The sequence below is a fragment of the Grampus griseus genome, assembly GCF_964374135.1.
Source record: "Grampus griseus genome assembly, chromosome: 13".
NCBI classification, from domain to species: Eukaryota; Metazoa; Chordata; class Mammalia; order Artiodactyla; family Delphinidae; genus Grampus; species Grampus griseus.
The window spans coordinates 4,532,437-4,547,477 of NC_139007.1; positions in this window are offsets into that span (position 1 = coordinate 4,532,437).

The following is a 15,041-nucleotide window of genomic DNA, read 5'->3' on the forward strand; positions in this document are numbered from 1 at the left end:
CCTTTATTTCTAAAGCTCTAGATACCCACTTTCCTAGAAATTTCTGCACAGATCTATATATTTCATCAGTTACTGATAAAGTCCCATGGTGGAGCCTTTTGTCACAAATGGCTTCTTTGAGTGATTGCAAGATAAGCGTGAAAAGAGGTATATATGCTTTGGGATTTAAGAAAATGAAGTTGAGATGGTCACTAAAATAGTGTCCTCGGCATCATTGGTCATTAAAAGTATCGCTTTCTCTATTTATCAGAAATGTCCTATGGCTCAAGCAGCTTGAGACTTCCCAGTTTAAGCCAAACAAGGCCATGTTTATTTGGACTACATCTTAGTGTGTGAACTAGTGTGTGAACTATACATCTTATTACACTTGAGCCTAATGAGAAATAGCTGGTAACTATAAGCCATGATGACTCACTATATACCCAGCTATGTCGTCAAAATTTACTTTTTAGATGATGAAGCATAAAAAACAAGAAATCTTGAGTTCAGTAAACTCTGGATATTGTAAAAGATATAGTAACTCAAATACAACAAAACTGTGCATTCCAAAAATTGTGAGAAGAAAATTTAAGCTTGTGTTTAAAGTGAGCAGTATTAAAGTTAAAAAAAAAAAAAAAAACAACAACACCTTATACTTCACAGGTATAGAAATCCCTGTTGAGGAGAGCCAATTTCATAGTAAAGATTCAGAGTTAGGAAAGTTCTAACAAAAAGAATAAAGTGGGGAAAAAAAGACAAAATATGTATTTTAGACTCCAATTCCCTTCTCATATATTGCTGCCCGCAGGCTGTAATGCCAAGAAGGTCAAGAGGACAGGCATGGTCTTAACTCCTTCTTTCTGAAAGACGTTATTTTTTTGTATTTTGTACAAATACATCCCTGGTTATATAACAGAAGCCAGTGAGAACATAAGATGTCCCTTATAGCTAACTTTTCTGGAAAGTCTCTACTCATTAAAGGAAGAGATTAAAAAGCCAGACTGGGTAAAAAGCATACAGGTGTGCTTGTAGATAGTAGCAGCAGCCATTAAAATGGCAGCACCTACAAAAAAAAAAAAAAAAGAACCCTCTGCAGTTTGAGAGGCAGAGCCTGCTCTCTTTCACATGTGAAGTATTGATATCAAGTAACGTATCAGCAGTAGTGCCAACAGATCCTCAAACATAAAGGATGCTCACAGCGAATGTGAGAGCAGAGTTGGCAGCGTGGTGCCTTCTCCCGTTGGAAACGAGCACATTCCAGCTCTGCCATGTTTGTAGGGGTTTTGGCGTCTGTTCAGATTAAAGGCGCTGAGAGTTCTCTTCATTTCTTCTCCCATCACAGTTCTCCCATCAAACAAGCCTACAGAGCTGAAGCCCAAAGGAATGTGAGCCCTTCTAGGAAGATGAACGTGTGCTCATCCGGAAAGTGAAGCTCGGGGACAGGCTTTGAAACAGTCATCCGGGAGTTATTACACGCTGACACTGCAACCCTAGAGGCACGCGCTCAGGAGGGAGCACAGCTGGTGCTGGATTGTTTTACAAGTGACTCCGAGCTCTGCTTTGAGTGAGGCCAACGTTAAGTGTCAACCCGCTCTAGGCACGTCTGACTTGCCGCCATGAACCCGGCACAGAGACCCTCAGCAGAATGATGAATGGCCTTGTGATCCTTCAGCAGGGCTTTGCTAGGACGCATTGCATTACAGAAGATCATCCAAATGTTGGTAGGAATGAAGGACTCACTAGGCAGCCCCCGCCTAAACTTCCATTTAAAAGGGATTGCTGAAACCCTTTGCAGTGTGTGCCCACAGCCACAGCCCTCCGACTGGTGAGGATGTATTCCAGGGCGGAGAGCTCAGAAGGGCGGGAGATATGACACCATTAAAGTATACTGAAAACTTCTTTTTTTTTTTTTTGTAGTCTACAAGGTTGTCAGATAAAAGACTTTGAGTGAAAGCTCTGTTAAGGCAGAGCTCGGGAATAGCATTAGCTGAGAGAACCGTTAAGAGGCAGTGATCCGCAATAGTACAGCGGAGTTCAATTTGAGCAGAAGAAATGGGCTCTCTGCAGGGTGAACCAGCCACAACCTGAGCTGAATTCTTCTAACAGAGGCAACGGCTTGGTTAAAGCACCAGCTTAATGTACAAAGTGGGTGTGCAGATCAGAGATGGAACTGTTTAGCCAGCTTCTGCCTCAGCAGGCTAATACAGTCTGGAAGAAGCATCACTTCAATTTGGAATGGGGGTGAAAGGATGAGTGTTTCCTTTCTCTCACACTGATGTCAAATCTATCTTTTCTCTCCATCAATCCTGCTTCTTATGGTTCTTATTGGAAATAAGTAAAACTTAACAAAAAAATTACACATATGATTTATTATGACTATGGATATTTTTTAGCGCTTGTGATATGGTCCATTTTATTCTAGAGGCCTGTGAATAAATGAACGAATGCATGAACAAAAGCCTCCTAAGGACTCCGATGTTGCTGGTCAGCTGCCCTGCATCTAAAGACTTACCTGAAAGACGTGAGATGTGCAGCCTCCCAGCACAGCTAATGTTCTATCCCAGTGGCATTCAGAGAAGGACGTTCTCATGTGACATGTGCTGAATCAATAAGCTCTAACTCATATTTACAATCCTTATTGTCCCATGTTTATGCATCCCATTATCATTTGTGTCCTCAAATTAGACAAAGTTACAGCTAGTGTTTCCTCTGTACTTCCACAAGAAAACACCCCATACCACTTCACACTCCATTAATCCTTTCCTCAATGTGCTACAACGATGTATTTCTTCATTTTTCTTTTCACTAAGATGAGGGCATTCAGAGGTCAGATATTATTTACCTGTGTATTCCTACCAAAGAACATTTTGCCCGTGACATAGAATGCATCCAGTGAACGAAATAAAAGTTGAGAGACAAATCTAAGTGCAAACGGTTGTTAGTTTGCTGTCTGGGGGAACCATGAATTTCAGAGCATTTTATTTTAGCCTTTTGCTCATGGAGGAGAGGAGCAATGGGCAGCCTAAGTAATTAATCAGTATAGGTTTATTACTGAGCAAACTCTATGGAGACTAGGGACAGGCTGAGCCCCAGGTGCAGGGCAATGACTTGGCAGACTTCCTCCTGTTCCCATATTAGCTCATCATCTTTCTTGTCCAAGAAAGGAGGCTAATAAATGATCATAGTGGTGACAGCTACTTCTGCTCACTGAGTTGTTGCATCATAGGCACATTAAAAAAGAACACCACAGTTTTCAAATCTTATAAAATAGGAATCAACACACAGTCTTTCTTTTATGTGTTATATTCCACAAGCCGAGCTGGTTTTACTGCGGGAGGGAATATGATATGAGTGACTCCCAAACAAACTCTAGTAACAAAATAGCTCCCTCATTTACCCTGTCTAAAACTGCCACATGAATATTCAACTTGGATTAGGGAAATGAAGTTTAAGTGCAAGTGATAGAAGAGAGAGCTGATTATTTGAGGCATTATCAGTCCCTAGTATCTAAGCTTGAATTAGAAACAAAGATGTCTGGGGTGGAAGGGATTGTTAGAGATAACAAAACTGCAGTACAGAAAAGTTGTCTTTTTTTTTTTTCAATTATACAATATTGAGGGAGAGATAAGACTAAAACCCAAATGTGTTGGTACTTAATACAAAAAAATCATCAATTCATACTAAGCACGGAGTGGGCTAAGAGAATGTGCATGGGATGTACAATCAGAAGGTCCTAGCTTCTCTTTCTGTGTGGCTCACTACCTGTATGATGTGAAATTTATAAGCCATAGCTTTCTCATCAATACCATGAAGATATCATTGACTTCAAGATGTTTACAATTATTAAATGAGATCATGTATATGAAGGCCATGTGTAAATGGGAAAGCAGTACAGAATGCACAGAGTATTATCTTTTCTAAAGGAAGAACATATGAAACCCATTTGTTCCCTCTCCAGTGAATACTTTCAATGTTTTCTCTTTAGCAATATAGTATTATATTAAATTATTTTAGAAATTTCTTCACAATCATGACTTGGTAAAGTTATTTAATAGTACTGAATGAACTCCATGTCCTTTTTCTGTAAAAATTTAACAATAATATTTTCTACCTCTGAAGTTTTTATAAAAATTAAATAATGTGTGTTCAAATAATCAGCACTAGCCTTTCCATTATCTCTGGATTTTCAAAAACATAGATGTGTTATAAGTACCTTGTGCTGTACCAAGCACAGAGTAAAGACCAACAATGCTTCCTCTTTCTAGCCCTTCCCTTTAGTTTTGCATTTATGGTTGTTGATTTTGGTAGTGGTGATAACCTCAGGTTCTTTCTGTCTTCCCAGAGTGGTTGTCTACATCTCAGAACAGGAAACATTCTTCCCATTTCATGGGTACTTACTGTCTAGAGTGAGACTCTACCCACAACAAGCAGAAATCAATGAGAATTTCCTTAAGCAGTAAAGAAACGTCAGTGAGATGGGTTACTATGAAAAGAGGATAGCCAGAGGGTATCATCTGAACTCTCTAGATGATTAAAGATGGACATCAAGTTGAAGGAGATTTTTAAAAAGTAGTCTACGTAACTGCTAAAAATAAATCTCAGACCTCATCTAATTTACAATTTGACTGAAGGATTGCCCTGACTATAAATGTGACTTTACTCTGGGAACTAGATTGAAATCTGCATCCTATAAGCTGTTCCTCTCAGGTGACCACAGGTAATACAAAATGAAGAGTTCCATAAAAATCAGGTAAGTTGCACTAGCTCTTGAAAGTAAAAATAAACTAGGAAATCTCAGTGACTTGACCAAGTATACATTTGTTTCTTTGTTATATATGAGTGAGGTTTTTTTTTTCGCTTTTTTGTGTTATTTTTTTTGCGGTACGTGGGCCTCTCACTGCTGTGACCTCTCCCATTGTGGAGCACAGGCTCCAGACGCACAGGCTCAGCGGCCATGGCTCACGGTCTCAGCCGCTCCGCGGCATGTGGGATCTTCCCGGACCGGGGCACGAACCTGTGTCCCCTGCATCGGCAGGCGGACTCCCAACCACTGTGCACCAGGTAAGTCCCCAGGGAACCCCCCGAGGAGTCTTTTGTGGTAACTAAGGGGCACCATTGCTGCGTCCAAGCTTATATTGCTTATTGCATGCCAGGCCAATAAATCGAGAGACAAGTTGTTGGGGAAAGGAATAGCAACTTTATCTGGAAAGCCAGCAGACTGAGAGGATGGTGGACTATTTTTTCAAACAACCATTGTACCCAGGTTAGAATTCAGGCTTCTTTTATACAAAATGTGGAGCGGGTGTGGTTGATTGTTGCAAACTTCCTGGTGTCAGAATCCTTTGCTCTTGCAGCTGTCCAGGTCGGTTAGGTCATGATGTTCCTGTAAACCTCCAAGACAAATGTTATCCTCTGTAACTTTTTATCTCTATATGGATGGAAAAGTGCTATACCTTTAAAGGTCAGAGCCTTGAGAATGCGCTGTCATTTATATTTCAGCCTATAGGCAAAATTCTTGTAGCAGAAGCAATAGAAAACAAAGGTTACAGTAAAATAAACTAATATGAAGTCATATTTGTTCTTCCTTATTCCGTCACCACCTAACTGCAAAAGCTCTGGGAAATATGATTGTCTTAGTAGTCAAAAATAAAGGGAAACTATTTAATGAACATATAGTGTTTTGTCTATGGACCAGCTGAGATGGACAGGACTCCCCTTTCTGAGAAAAGAGCTACTTAGAAAAAGAACACCAGAAGGCTTCCCTGGTGGCGCAGTGGTTGAGAGTCCGCCTGCCGATGCCGGGGACGCGGGTTCGTGCCCCGATTCGGGAGGATCCCGCATGCCGCGGAGCGGCTAGGCCCGTAAGCCATGGCCGCTAAGCCTGCGCATCCGGAGCCTGTGCTCCGCAGTGGGTGAGGCCACAACAGTGAGAAGCCCGCGTACCGCCAAAAAAAAAAAAAAAAAAAAAAAAAAAAAAAAAACACCAGGAGAAAAAGCATAAGTAAATACACTTCTGTCAGCTATGAAGGAGGGATTGCATTGCAAAAAGCAACCAGCAGTGTCTGATAATAAAAAGCAATGCTAAATTATTTGGTATTCTGAACAAACTATGCTATTTTATTCCTGCTACATTTGATACACAATATGTCATTTGCTTGTAATCTCCTTCCCTACTGGGCTGACAGGCAAATTCCTAATCATCCTTCAAAATTTAGTTCAGCCATCAAAACCTTTATTAAGATCCACTGATATTCTTCCTCACCGGAAAACACAGAGCATCCACCAAACTCACTGCCACTTCACATCATGCTTCATTTTATTTCTTTGTTTGGTTGTCTGTTTCTTATAATAAGCTCTGAGCAAACAAATCGAATAAAGCCTTCTTTCTTTGAACCTTTAGAACTAGCACAGACTCTGGCATGTAACAGATTCACAATATATATCTATTTCTGTTTTGAAATTTGAACTGAATAGCCAGAATATTGACCAACTTTCCATTCAATCCACTGGTTCAAACAAACCCAAAATAACATTTTATAAAAGGATGACAAATAATGTCTTTTCTAGGAAAGAAAAAAAAAAAAAAAACCTCTGCCACAAGAATTAAAGATGATTAAATGATATGTGTCTCTTGTGTTTAAACTGAGACGAAAGAGCATTGTAGCAGGAAATAAGTGGTTGGAAGATTAGGACATGACTGAGTTAAGATGAATTTATAAAATATTTTTAGTTGAACTGTGAATTTAGATACCACATCTACACAAGCAGAAAGAACTAAAAGATTCATGGTGTTGTATTCCACAAGCCTACTTAATATAATACATTACAATTGGTGACAAGCTTCTCTTTTTATCTATGATGATTTTGAACTTTTTGTCCTCAGGTCATTAGCTGTTTAGATTTATTTTTTATCTTAAATCCTTTTGATAATACCTAAAGTCTCAATATCTTCAAATTGTGTTTGTAACTTCCTAAAAAATGATAGCCCAGTGGAAAACGGGTATATGACATATAATTCTTATCTATCCACAGTTTGATACTGTACAGGTTATGAGAAATTGGTCTTTTTAAATAATTTTGATTATTCAGTCTGCTTTAGTTGAAAACACAGATATTTTATTTTCTTAGAAAACAAACTTGTTTACATTTGTGTTGGATTAAGTGTCACCCATATAGTGCAAATTATTTCTGAATACTACCTTAGGCAATTTAGTATGATTCGAGGATAAAGAATAAAGACTTCATGTTTTCTTGTTGGAGATATAAAACAATGAAAAGCAATAGGCCGTAGCAATTAAGATGAAATTTACTAGCAATAAGTGTGCTTTCTTTTAGGGGTTTCCAAAAGCCGACTGCAAAACAACCAAATCATTACCCATTGCTTTGTCTCCCCTCAAGTTCTCCCATCAGATCCACAGAGTCCCCCAAATGCAGATCTGTTGGCATCGGTCTCTGAGTCAAATCCCACTGAGAAGGAAATCTACCAAACAAGAACATTGAACTAAGAACAGAATGTTTTGATCTGATCATTTTGAGAACGCTGGCTATTTTAACAGAACATGTTGCCATAGAGTCTTATTCTGTGATGTTAAATACTGACTATTGCCTTATAGTCTTCTAGGATAAACATGTAATATGAACACATTTCACCAATCCTCACCCACCTTGAATTTCACAACAACCGTAAATCCTGTTTCAGACCCACCATGGGTCCCTCTATTCTCCACCTGCTGAAAAATGTAATAACTGTAATTTTATTCATGATGATTATTTTCTTGAATAAAATGGTAGAAATGAATTGTACAGACAAGTGTACATAATTTTAGGACCATTCTTGTGTATTGGACATTACCATCCATGCAGGTCAGTTACCTGTTAATCTACATTTTCATCCTATTGCTTTTATGAGTTTGCCATTTAAATACATCTCTGGAGTACTAGATATTACATTTCTTAGGACTTAGATATATCACCAAGAACCTGATGCATCTATACTACTAAAATTTTTTTTAAGAAAAGAATCATTATGTGATACTTGAAGAAAAGAGCTTTAATTTACAAGAAAGTTACAATTATACATTTGTGTATACCAGCGTGTCAAAACATATAAAGAGGAAATCAATTGAACTACAAGGAGAAGATAACCATTTACCAGGTTTTGAGAGATAGTATTATGTTAATATAATCTATTTTCAATGTAATATTTGATATATTAAAATTCTATATGCAATATTTTTATTAGTTATGAAGCTTAAATATAATATAAATTCATGAATACAAGTCTCAGTTCAAGAACCATAATATGATCAATAGCCTGTATCTATTCACAGGTGTATCCTTTCCATTAAGGTCCCTCAAACCCAATGTTATTTATGTTACTGACTTCAACCAATCAACAACTGTTTAGTACTTTTCAGTCACATACTTAGCTAATATGTTCTGTTTACTGTCTGTATAAACAGCCAGCTGGCCTTCACATTCACGTGCACACAACATAAATTTATCTGACAACCTATAGGTTTTCCTCCGTGGCCCTGCCATTGGGTACTATCTTCTCAGGCAAGATCTTAACAGCATTCAAATACATTAGCTCCTGCAGGGCAGGAAAGAGATGGAGGTGGAGGTGGCTTGGGAATAACTGAGTCAACAAGAAAGGGGGTTTGTACATTCTGTGGATGCATCTCCATTGTCATGAATGGTAGAACTCAGTGGAAAGTTACAGGAAGTCCCTGATAAAGAAAAGAAAACAAGGGTCAGCACAACTGGGCAACCTTTGGCAGCCATCTTAGCACTGGATCTGGCCAGCAAGCTGCCCCTTCTGCACACTTTACACATTCTTGGGCCACTGTCAGTACTCTGGCTGTCTAATGCAGCCAATGGCAACAACAATGTTTTATCCATGTTTGTCTCTTAGGGGATAATAAACTCTGGGAATTCCTTGCCTCAGATTCCCAACATATAAATCTAGATCACACATCTTTCTGTACATGCTAAAGCCATAATATGAGATACTCACCCATACACATCTTGTCCTCCTTTCGAATTTCATATATTATTGATAGCAACTAAAGAACCCCTTTCTATTCTCAAAATACACAAGGCTGGACTCTTGAACAGGTCATTAAATAGAATATTTACCTCCCTTAATGGTTTCAGACTGCCAGCCTCATAGAACACCATAGTGACTTATTTGGAAATCAAAAAAAAAAAAAAAAAAAAAAAAAAACCTGGAGTAGCAATACTCATATCAGATAAAATGGACTTTAAAATAAAGAATGTTACAAGAGATAAGGAAGGACACTACATAATGATCAAGGGATCAATCCAAGAAGAAGATATAAAAATTATAAATGTTTATGCACCCAACATAGGATCACCTCAATACATAAGGAAAATGTTAACAACTATGAAAGGGGAAATCGACAGTAACATAATAATAGTAGGGGACTTTAAAACCCCACTTACACCAATGGACAGATCATCCAAACAGAAAATAAATAATGGAGCCCAAGCTTTAAATGATACATTAAACAAGATGGACTTAATTGATATTTATAGAACATTCCACCCAAAAGTGGCAGAATATACTTTCTTCTCAAGTGCACACAGAACATTCTCCAGGATAGATCACATCTTAGGTCACAAATCAAGCCTCAGAAGATTTAAGAAAACTGAAATCATATCAAGCACCTTTGCTGAACACAACACTATGAGATTGGAAATCACTTACAGTAAATAAAAAGACTGTAAAAAACACAAATACATGGAGGCTAAACTGTGCTACTAAATAACCAAGAGATCACTGAAGAAATCAAAGAAGAAATTTAAAAAATACATAGAAACAAATGACAACAAAAACATGACCACCCAAAACCTATGGGACACAGCAAAAGCAGTTTTAAGAGGGAAGTTTATAGCAATTCAATCTCACCTCAAGAAACAAGAAAAATCTCACATAAACAGTCTAATGCTACACCTAAAGCAACTAGAGAAAGAACAAAGAAAACCCAAAGTCAGTAGAAGGAAAGAAATCATAAAATCAGAGCAGAAATAAATGAAATAGAAATGAGGAAAACAATAGCAAAGATCAATAAAAATAAAAGCTGTTTTTTTGAGAAGATAAACAAAATTGATAAACCTTTAGCCAGATTCATCAAGAAAAAAAGGGAGAGGACACAAATCAATAAAATTAGAAATGAAAAAGGAGAAATCACAACTGACACTGCAGAAATACAAAGGATTATAAGAGGCTACTAGAAATGGCTATATGCCAATAAAATGGACAACCACGAAGAAATGGACAGATTCTTGGAAAGGTACAATTTTCCAAGACTGAACCAGGAAGAATCAGAAAATATAAACAGACCTATCACAAGTAATGAAATTGAAACTGTAATTAAAAATCTTCCAACAAACAAAAGTCCAGGACCAGATAGCTTCACAGGTGAATTCTATCAAACATTTAGAGAAGAGCTAACACTGATCCTTCTCAAACTTTTCGAAAAAATTGCAGAGCGAGGAACACTCCCAAATTCATTCTATGAAGCCACCATCACTCTGATACCAAAACCAGAAAAAGATAACACAGAAAAAGAAAATTATTAATCAATATGACTGATGAACATAGATGCAAAACTCCTCAACAAAATACTAGCAAACAGAATCCAACAACACATTAAAAGTATCATACACCATGATCAAGTGGGATATATCCCAGGGATGCAAAAATTCTTCAGTATATGCAAATCAATCAATGTAATACACTGTATTAACAAACTAAGGAATAAAAACCATATAATCATCTCAATAGATGCAGAAAGAGTTTTGACAAAATTCAACCCTGATTTATGATAAAAATCTCTCCAGAAAATGGGCCTAAAGGGAACCTATCTCAACATAATAAAGACCATATGTGACAAACCCACAGCAAACATCATTCTCAGTGGTGAAAAACTGAAACCATTTCCTCTAAGATCAGGAACAAGACAAGGTTGCCCACTCTCACTGCTGTTAACCAACTTAGTTTTGAAAGTTTTAGCCAATCAGAGAAGAAAAATAAATAAAAGGAATCCAAATTGGAAAAGAAAAGTAAAACTGTCACTGTTTGCAGATGACATGATACTATACACAGAGAATCCTAAAGATGACACCAGAAAACTACTAGAGCTAATCAATGAATTTAATAAAATTGCAGGATACAAAATTAATGCACAGAAATCTCTTGCATTCCTATACACTAATGATGAAAAATTTGAAAGAGAAATTAAGGAAACACTCCCATTTACCATTGCAACAAAAAGAATAAAATACCTAAGAATAAAACTACCTAGGGAGACAAAAGATCTGTATGCAGAAAACTATAAGACACTGATGAAAGAAATTAAAGATGATACCAACAGATGGAGAGATATACCATGTTCTTGGACTGGAAGAATCAATATTGTGAAAATGACTATACTACCCAACGAAATCTACAGATTCAATGCAATCCCTATCAAACTACCAATGGCATTTTTCACAGAACTAGAACAAAAAAATTTACTATTCATATGGAAACACAAAAGATCCCAAATAAAAAAATCAATCTGGAGAAAGAAAAACAGAGCTGGAGGAAACAGGCTCCCTGACTTCAAACTATACTACAAAGCTACATTTATCAAGACAGTATGGTACTGTAACAAAAACAGAAATATAGATCATTGGAACAAGATAGAAAGCTCAGAGGTAAACCCACACACATATAGTCACCTAATTTACAACAAAGGTGGTAAGAACATACAATGGAGAAAAGACAGCCTTTCAATAAGTGGTGCTGGGAAAACTGGGCAGCTACATGTAAAAGAATGAAATTAGAACACTTCCTAACACCATACACAAAAATAAACTCAAAATGGATTAGAGACCTAAATGTAAGACTGGACACTATAAAGCTCTTAGAGGAAAACATAAGAAGAACACTCTTTGAGATAAACCACAGAAATATCTTTTTTGACCCACCTCCTAGAGTAATGAAAATAAAAACAAAAATAAACAAATGACACTTAATGAAACTTAAAAGCTTCTGCACAGCAAAGGAAACCATAAACAAGATGAAAAGACAACCCTTGGAATGGGAGAAAATATTTGCAAATGAAACAATGGACAAAGGATTAATCTCCAAAATATACAAAACAGCTCATGGAGCTCAATATCAAAAAAACAAACAACCCAATTAAAAAATGGGCAGAAGACCTAAATAGACATTTCACCAAAGACATACAGATGGCCAAGAAGCACATGAAAAGCTGCTTAACATCAGTAATTATTAGAGAAATGCAAATCAAAACTACAATGAGGTATCACCTCACACTAGTCAGAATAGCCATTATCAAAAAATCTACAAACAATTAATGTTGGAAAGGGTGTGGTGATTAGGGAACCCTCTGGTACTGTTGGTGGGAATGAAAATTGATACAACCGCTATAGAGAACAGTATGGAGGTTCCTTAAAAAACTAAAAATAGAACTACCATATGACCCAGCAATCCCACTACTGGGTATATACCCTGAGAAAACCATAATTCAGAAAGATACATGTACCACAGTGTTCATTGCAGCACTATTTACAATAGCTGGGACATGGAAGCAACCTAAATGTCCATCAACAGATGAGTGGATAAAGAAGATTTGGCACATGTATACAATGGAATATTGCTCAGCCATAAAAAGAAGCAAAGTTGAGTTATTTGTAGTGAAGTGGATGGAACTAGAGTCTATCATACAGAGTGAAGTAAGTCAGTAAGAGAAAACAAATGCTGTATGCTAACACATATATATGGAATCTAAAAAAAAAAAAAAAATTGGTAATGATGAACCTAGTAGCAGGGCAGGAATAAAAATGTAGACTTAGAGAATGGACTGCAGGGCACAGTTGGGAGCTGGCGGAAGCTGGGGAGAAGTGAGAATAGCATCAACATATATACACTACCAAATGTAAAATAGATGCCTAGTGGGAAGCAGCAGCATAGCACAGGGAGATCAGCTCGGTGTTTTGCAAAGACCTAGAGGGGTGGGGTAGGGAGGGTGGGAGGGAGGTTCGACAGGGAGGGGATATGGGGGTATAGGTATGCATATGGCTGATTCACTTCGTTGTACAACAGAAACTAACACAGTATTGTGAAGCAATTATACTCCAATAAAGATGTATTAAAAAGTAAAGAAAAAGTCAAGAATTTTAATTTCAATTAAATGAGATCTGGCTCATTTCACTCATCAGTCAAACATTGGGGGTGAATTATAATAAATAGTCCAACTCCATTTTTGATGTTTGAGCGATGACAGCTTCACAGCAACACCTTTGCCTCTTTCCCACCCATGGGCCAGCTAGTAAGAGTCCACACTACCTATGTTGGTTTTGGCAGAAAGTTAACCCCATGGTTTTGCTCTATGATGAATACAATGCCTGGGATAATACTGAGCACAGTAAGCGTGTTCACCAAAACTCTGTAGAATGTATCACTCTCATCATGTTAGTTTTGAAATCAAAATCCATTTATTTAATAACCAACTAAGCAAAGTGAAGCTGGTACCAAATGTGGTTGCAACTTTCACCATCTATCCTAGCTGTCATAAAATGCTATTCTAGGATTGTCGGTTTTCTGTACTGACATTGGCAAGCTAGTCATTCACTTCCTTAATTAGACTCCCTCTCCATATTACTAGCCCAAATCCTCCCCAAATATTTTCAATTATGAAAATTTGCCTCTCCTTTTTTGTGGTCCCTGATTTTTATTAACATATTTTTTTTACACTTCTTTGATAAATTTGATGATATATCTCGAGGGGCTAATACTGAATAGCATTTTAAAACATTTCTGAAGCAAGTATCATTTAATGCTTCTTAATTTTTTTTTTGCTTATAAAGTCAAAGTGGAGTCATTAAAATTGGAGACTGTACTGTATGTCATACGTCAGTTCAAAGTAGGTTTATTTCTAAACAGTTCTATAATACATATTATGGCTATAAGTTTTCTTGCAGTTGGAGAAAACTGTTTTAAAATTTTGACTTCATATAAATGGATTCAAATGTTTTCACTGTGGCTAGGGATTTGATTTGGACACAATAGTTTGTGATGGAGAAAAATCACAAAAGTCAACTGACAAATAGGTCTCTGAGAATGAAGATCAAAAGCCAACTTGTTCATTTTTATCTGCAGCTACAAGTCTCTGTATTTGTTTTACTGAATTCTGAAATGTGTTAATTTTCTCGTTTTGATTCTATGTTTGAAGCAGCATTAAAAGTTAAACCTGAGTTCTTGTTTGGAAAATTGTACATCCCAACTATATTAATGGCAAAAGTCAGGTACTTCAGCAATAGATACCATTTCTTCCTTTCACTAATGTCTTCTTTATTTTCTAGCATTCCTATTTGGGTTTCATTACTCTATATCCACTTTTTTTTAATAGAACACACTGCTATCTTAAATAAACCAGTGACATTTATTTTATACTACCAATCCCTGGTGAAATCCTACTTATTAAAATAAAACTTTTTTCATCCTATATTCTAATAGCATAACTATCACTTCTTTCTATCTGTAATAAGGCATTGCCACTGCAACTTCTAATGCCTCTCATGATATTCCACATGTACAACAAACACATTGCATCTAATCTAATAAAGACAATCATGCAATATGAGGTAAAAAGGACATATTATATGGTTCTTGACTTAAACCTTCTGATCTCCAGAAACATTTACTCCAAACTAGAATAAAAGTTGATTGGAGTGAGGTTAGATGGGGAAAAGGTTATAGCTATAAAGCCACGGTTCTCAAAATCCTGTTTTTATACCAGCAGTATAAGCATCATTTGGAAGCTTGTTAGAAATGTAAATTTTGGGCCTCACCCTAGACTTACTGGTAGAATCTCTGGGTTCTGGATCTACTTTTCTCTGCTTTAACAGGTCCTCCAGGTAATTTTGATGTGCACATAATTTGGAGAACCACTGGTATAGGTAAAGACAGAACTGAATTACAATCATATCTTTTTCACTTCTACCTATGAGACTGCTATGGTCTGAAT